We start from the raw sequence: 6,662 nt of genomic DNA, 5'->3' as shown, positions 1-6,662 counted from the left end.
GATAGATAGATAGATAGATAGATAGATAGATAGATAGATAGATAGATAGATAGATAGATAAAGGGCACTGGGTGAGTTGAATATGAAGGGATGATATCTAAAAAGTGAAATTAATGGGTGAGAGGTGATTATACTGGAAGAAGGAAAAAGGGAGAGGTAGAATGGGGTAAATTATCTCACATAAAACAAACAAGAAAAAGCTTTTACAGTGGAGAGGAAGTGGGGGAAGGTGAGAGGGAATGAGTGAATCTTACCCTCATAGAATTTGGCTTAAGGAGGGAATAACACACACACACTCAATTGGGTATGGAAATCTATCTTACCCTACAGGAAAATAGGAGGGAAGGGGACAAGAGAGCAGGGAGATAATAGAGGGCAGGGCAGATTGGGGGAGGGGGTAATCAGAAGCAAACACTTCTGAGGAGGGACAGGGCCAAAAGAGAGAATAGAATAAATGGGGAGTGGGATAAGATGAAGGGAAATATACTTAGTTTTTCCACAACATGACTACTATGGAACTGTTTTATATGACTACCCACGTATAACCTGTATGAAATTGCTTGCCTTCTCAAGGAGGGTGGGTGGGGAGGGAGGGAGAAAGAAAATTTGGAACCCAAAGTTTTAAAAACAAATATTAAAATTTGTTTTCACATGCAACTGGGAAATAAGATATACAGGCAATGAGGTATAGAAATCTACCCTGCCCTACAGGAAAATAGAAGGGGAAGGGGATAAGAGAAGAAGGGGGGTTGCAAAAGAGAGGGTAGATTAGGGGAAGGTGTATTCAGAATACGTGCCATCTTGGTGTGCGGGAGGGGTGAGATGGGGAGAAAATTTGGAACTCAAAGTCTTGTGGAAGTGAACATTGAAAACTAAAAATAAATAAAGAAAATGACATTTTTTACATTATCTATGTTCTATTATAGTTTTATTTATTTTGTTAAATATTCCCCAATTGTATTTCAATCTGGTTCAACCACACTTGGGAATATTGCTACTTTGACCCGTGTTCTGGATAATAGACATTCTTTATGCATTTGTTTGTTCCAATGTGGATTGTTAGGTTAAATTCTTTGAGTAATTATAGATCTCTGCAGGACACTCTAATATTTTGGTGCTTGATTGAATCAGTACATTGGTGATACTACCACCTATAAAGTGCACAGGATTTAGAGTCAGGTGAGAGTTGGGTTCAAATTCTGACTCAGAAATTTACTAGCTATGTGACTTTGAGCAAGCAATTTAATCTCTCTTGGCCTCAGTTTTCTCATCTATAAAACAGGAATAATAAAAATGGTACCATGTACTTCACAAAGTTACTATAAGGTTCTAATTGTATATTTTATGTAAAACAGTCTGTGAATCTTAATGTGCCCTATAAATGTCAGCTATCATTACCATCATCATTTGCAAAATAGAAATATTCAAGTTTTTATCAAGATACTGTCAACAAGAATTCCAAGTTCCTTCCCTTCTTGCCCCTCCCCTCCCTTCCCTTCTTTTCCTTTCACCTCCCTTTTGCTTCTCCTCTTCTCCCCTCTTCCTCCCCTCTGCATTACCCTCCCCTTTCTCCTCCTTTCTTCCCTCTCCCCTCCTCCCCTTACCATCCTTCTCTACTCCCCTTCAACTCTCCTTTCTTCTCCTCCCCTCTCCTCTTCCTCCCCTTCCCCTCCTCTTCCCTTTGCCTCTACTCTCTTTTTCTCCCCTCCTCCATCTTCCCCCTCCCATCACTCTCCTCTCTTCCCTTCTTTCCTCCTCCTCCCCCCCTTTCCCTCTCTTGACCTCCCCTCCCCTCTTCTCCCTTCCTATAGTAGGGTATCATGGGGCAAGGAAGAGTGTAGTTAGGTAAAATAGTCCTTACACACTTAAAAGTGTATGTATATTTTTATGTGGAGGATCATTTTTACTCCCCCCTCTCCCCACAGAGAGGGACACTGTGATTTCATGTGTCCTACATATTTTTCTGCCTAATTCTGAAAAAGGGCCTGGTATAAGATTGTGCAGAGCAGGAGAGGGAACAAACTGGAATATGTGTTGTGTTGATTTTCTGGGCCTGACTGTATTAGCTTGCCTGTGCCCTTGTGGAAATCTTTGGCTAAGTCTGAATAACCAGCCACCTCTTGGACCAGTTCTTGCTACTCAGGCTACACAATAGAGGTCATTTCCACTAGAAGCTGCAGAAATATTATCATTAAGAAGTCTGGACTTAGTATGGACTTACTGTGATGCAGTAGATAGAATACTTAACTTGTAATCAGAAATTTCTAGGTTCAAATAGTGCACGCATCACTTACTAGCTAAACAAATCATATAACCATTCTGGTTTTCAGTTTCCTCATCTATAAGATGAAGGTGTTAGACTCAAAAACCTCCAACGTCCTTTTCAGGTTTAAATCTACGATCCTCTGATTCTCAGCATTAGTTAATTTATCTCAAAAGCTTGAGCTCTGAGTACCAACTTCCTTGACCCACACCCCCATTTCATAGCCTGACTCAAATGCTTTCCCCTCCCTTACAAATTTTAAATTTACAAGTTCTCTTATTTCTTCCCAATGAGGACCTTCTTTCTTTTTGGCCACCCTCCTGGTGTACCTCACTTCCCTTTGGAGCACCCCAGCTTCTCTGCTACTGGTCAGAGAATTAAGGTTAAGGTTTTTCCTACTAGCCTTTATTGGCACTAGAGTTAGAACACACAGGAAGAGACTCTCAGCATTCCAGATACCTTAGGACATTTGCACACCTATGGCTAGTTTTGTGTTGATATCTCTAGCCCAAGAGAAATCCAGCTAAAAATCAACCTGGAACCCTTGTTAATTTGTTCCTTTTTCTGTCACTGAGTGTGTACTATTGCTCTGATTCTGAAGAAATGCTCTATCAATTTGATAAAACCTACAGTGTATTTTTTTTAAAGCAGCTCATAAAGTACATATTTTTTCTTCTCCCATAGCTCCATTCTTTTAAAATGGGATTTCCTTTTTCTTATTTTTAGGGACTTAACTCTACTAAGCTCTGCAACTACAATATCTCAGCTTGTTCTATGTGACGGCTGTTCTCCTGTCATCACTCATTTTCAGTGGGCAAAGGGGAGCAATTGCTGGGTATCAAATCATCATCAAGGAAACCAGCCTTGACACTAGTTAAAAAGGGAGATGGATGGTCAGTTGGCTTCCATGGGGAATATTCTCCTAAGTATCCTAGCAAGGTCCCTTGATAACAGACTAGTAGCTTTCTTTCTTTCTTTCTTTCTTTTCTTCCCCTTTCCTTTTCTTTTTTAATGGGGGCAGTGCAATCACCATTTTTTCTTCCAGATCATCTTTTAATGGCAGATTTTCATAACAAGAGGTTAGGGAAGAAGGAGACCCATTTAGCAATTAGACTCTAAGAGACTTCCTTATCCACTTATCCTTGGAATACAAAGTGATTTTTTTTTTGGTTCATGTCTTTTTTTGGGAAAGGAATTTTAAACACAGGCAATGTTTATCATCCCAATGTTCCTTGTTAAATCTCTGAAACTTGGAAGGAGAGAACACTTAATAGAAACAAATATTCGTAAATGAGGATTAAATAGTAACCTTTATTGCCACTTCTGTAGAATGGGGATAATAAAATGAAAATGTGTGTTGAAAGAAATAATATGGGGAAATTGCTAAGCACTTTTTTCCAATGAAAATAGTGACAGAAATACTCTCTCTTCCAAATGTTAAGTAAATCCAATTTTTTCCCCCCACACAAGCTTGGTTTATACACAGCCTTTCTTTCTTTCTTTCCTAACCTTCCATTCCATTGTTTTAGTTACACTAAGCTATATAAACTGTGAAGTAACTTTAAATGCCTACCTCCCTGGATAGTGAAAAGTGTTAGGAGGTCAATAGACTTCTGCCAGAGACACTGAGGTGATGGGCTGCTAACACGCACCTGTGGTACGGGCTCCTTGGTGGCTTTCCAGCACACAGCAGGCAGGCTGGGGGAACTTTGGAGAACTCGACACCTCAGTAGGTTTCAAGTCAGTTCAAGTTTTGTTTTTCTTAGCTTGTAAATTCCTTTCTATTCGCTGGAGTCACTTCCAAGCTGTAGTCATTGTCGCTGTTTTTCCTCAGGCTCTGATCCAACCTAATACTGCTAAGGAATTTAGATCTAAAATCGTATTTCCATTGATAGCTTTGTTGTTTGGGGATGATTGTTCCCCTCCAAGATTCCAAATAATTTTCTTAATCTTCCACTCAGTGGCCTACTCTAGCTTACCTCAACGGATGGTTTAGTCCTACGCCAACAATGCCTATGCTTTGCTACTGCTACAGTGAAATCAACTAGCAATGGGATCCAAATCAATCCAAAATCTAATTCTAAGTAAGAGATGCTCTAAGACCACTGCCACATGACCGAGTACGATTTGAATGCCGATGCCCATTTGTTAGGTAGTTCACAGGAAACTGAGGATGGAGGAAAGTGAACAGCGGCAGCAGCAGCAGCAACAACAAAGACAACTCTGTATTTCTTAAATAAGACAAGGCAAGTAAGATAAAGGTCATTTTGACAACAACTCTCTCTCAGTTGGAGAGCGGGAGGTTGGAGAGGGGGGAAGAGAATTTAAGTGCTTATTATGTGAGAGGCACAGGTGGTATAAATACCACAACCAAGAAAGCACCTGCCCTCAAGGAGCTTAAATTCTAATGGGGAATGACACATAATAAGGAACTGGGAGGAGTGGAATGGGGAATATACTTGCTGGCCTGGTTTTGAGATTCCTGGAAAACAGAGTGTAGGTCTAGTGAGAACAAGATGAGGCAAAACCTTGACTTGCAGACTTTGTCTTCCCAGGGCCAGAGTCCAAAGTGGGATGTGGAAGGAAAGGTGGAAGGAAGGTGGGAGGAAAATGAAGAGGAGGGCCAGAGTACCAGAACCCTGGGGATGATTGGGAGGTGGATGGAGCCTGGTTAAAGATAAGACAAAACAAAAATTTCCTCCTCCATATCACTGCCAAACTGCTTGTGCAAAGTCTGGCTATTTTGTTTTTTTCATTTTTAGCTACAACTATCTCTTTAAAAAACCTCTTTTCTTCCATCCCCTTTCTGATTTGGTTCTAACTCTGATTAGGTTTGATTTCCAAAATATCCGAAATTTCCAAGACTGTTACAGGAAACTTTCCTGTTTCTCCATTGTTCACTACACCAAATGTCAATCATTTATAGACAAAGATTTCATGCCTTTTAATTACTGAATTTGTGTGTGTGTGATGCTATTTCTAACCAATTCCATTAAAGCTCAAGTTTTAGCTAAGGTCTCTTCCTTCTTATATATAGTACATAGCACATAGTAATAATTGTTTGCTGGTAAAGTTAAAAAAAAAGAGTGAATGTATGTTGTAAGTTTCTAAACTTTCACCCAAAAGCTACCTGAGACAAAATTAGGAAATTTAAGATTTAGGATATAGAGTTGGAAGAAAACTTAGAAATCATTTTTTCAAGCACCTCATTTTAAGATCTAAAGAGAGATGTTAAGTGACTTGCTTGAGGTCACCTAGGTAATTGGTAGTTGAGCTGGGATTTGAACCTAGATATTCTAACTTTGAATACGGTGCTCTTTCCATTGTATACTTCTTTACCCTCTTTCCAATCCCATTTCTTACATAGTCCTGTCACTTTATCAAATTCTTTGAGCTACCCTCTACTATTTTGATGGCTAAAGCTCCACAATGAAGTGTCTCACAAGGCCTGTCAACACCATATCTACCTAAGCTCTCCTTTGCGTTTTCATAATTGTTCTATTCTGTATCCAGTGTCCAAAGAATCTTGTTGTTAACTGATTGCCGGGGAACAGATAAGCTGCTTTGCATTATGATAGTCCTTCCTAAAACTAGCATTTGTATTTTCAAATTTATTTGATCTTGAAATTTAATTTTCATATTCATATTCTGTACACTATAATTAAATAGTGATTTCAATCATCTCAAACTACTCACTTCCACAAATGGTTGTCTGTTAAACACCACTACTCTCCTTATAATACTGTAGGGCTGCTATTTAGAAAACACCATAATGATGATGATAATAATAGGTCACATTTCTCATTTGATCCTAAGGTAGGTGCTAGTATTATACCCATTTCAAATGAAGAAATTGAGGCAGATAGTAGTTAAATGACTTGCCCTGGTCATTCAACTCATAAGGGTTTGAAGCAGGATTTAAATGCAGGTCTTCCTGACTCTAGGCCCAGTACTCTATCTATTATACAACCTAAGTGTTAGAGTTACAAATAACCAATACGTCAACCATATGTGCAATTTAATGAAGTCTAGCACCAACAACTGGCACATGAAGAATGGTATCAAAGATGTCTCTGAGACCATTTCTGATAGAGAAAGGAAGTGGACCAGTTATGGAGTGAAAAACAACAGGTAAATGGACAGCATCACAGGAGGGATTGCTGAGTAGTAAGTAGTTCTATAAAAGATTTAGGTAAGAACAGGGACAAGAATTACAAAACACTAGAGAAGTACTGAAACATTGCCATCTTTATCAGCAGAGTGAGTATCCAGAATGATGACATCTTGGACCCACCAAAGTACCAGATTATTTCTTCTATTTCCAGATGACGTTCATATTTTAAATACTTATAACTTAAACAAATAATGTATAGAGATTTCAGACATTGATAGAGGTCAA

The sequence above is a fragment of the Vombatus ursinus genome, unplaced genomic scaffold, assembly GCF_900497805.2.
Source record: "Vombatus ursinus unplaced genomic scaffold, bare-nosed wombat genome assembly UNPS02009573.1, whole genome shotgun sequence".
NCBI lineage: Eukaryota > Metazoa > Chordata > Mammalia > Diprotodontia > Vombatidae > Vombatus > Vombatus ursinus.
This window is presented reverse-complemented; position numbering follows the sequence as displayed.